Here is a 1016-nt window from a genome sequence, read left to right on the forward strand (position 1 = left end):
CCTTCCGAGGAGTGGCTGGTGGATTTGAACCGCCAGCCTTCTGGTTAGCAGTCAAGTGCCTTAGGCACTATGCTACCAGAGCTCCTTAATGCTGTTGTTGTTGGGTGTGGTCTACTCAGTTCCAACTCATAGTGGCCCTTCCTACAACAACAAAACACTGCCTGGTCCTGTGCCATCTTCACAATTGTTGCTGTTTGAGCCCATTTTTGCAGCCACTGTGTCAATCTATTCTGTTGAGGATTTTCCTATTTTTTTGTTGACCCTCTCCTTTACCAAGCATGACATCTTTCTCTAGGGTCTGGTCCCTCCTGATAACATGCCCAAAGGAAGTGAGATGAAGTCTCACCATCCTCATTTCAGAGGAGCATTTCGCTGTATTTCTTCCAACACAGATTTGTTTGTTCTTCTGACAGTCTATTGTATATTTAATGTTCTTCACCAACACACTAATATAAATGCATCAACTCCTCTTTGGTCTTCCTTATTCATTGTCCACATTTTGCATGCATATGAGGAGATTGAAAACACTTGGCTTGGGTCACGTGCACCTTAGTCCTCAAAGTGACATCTTTGCTTTTTAAAACTAAAGAGGTCTTTTCCAGCAGATTTGCCCAATGCTATACATCAGTTGATATCTTGACTGCTGCTTCCATGGAGGTTGTTTGTGGATCCAAGTAAGATGAAATCCTTGACAACTTCAGTCTTTTCTCAGTTTACCATGATGTTGCTTATTAATGCAGTTGTGATGATTTTGCTTTCTTTTATGTTGCAGTGTAATCCATACTGAAGGATATAGTCTTTGATCTTCATCAGTAAATATTTCAAGTCCTCTTTGCTTTCAGCAAGCGTGGTTGTGTCATCTCCATATTGTGGTTGTTAATGAGTCTTTCTCTAATCCTGATGACATGTTCTTCTTCATATAGCCTGGTTCCTCAGATTATTTGCTTAGCATACAGATTAAATAAGTATGGTGAAAGGATACAACCCTGACACATATCTTTCCTGATTTTAAACCA

The sequence above is a fragment of the Orycteropus afer genome, unplaced genomic scaffold (assembly GCF_000298275.1).
Source record: "Orycteropus afer afer isolate SDZICR_OR568_19922 unplaced genomic scaffold, OryAfe1.0 scaffold00018, whole genome shotgun sequence".
NCBI lineage: Eukaryota > Metazoa > Chordata > Mammalia > Tubulidentata > Orycteropodidae > Orycteropus > Orycteropus afer.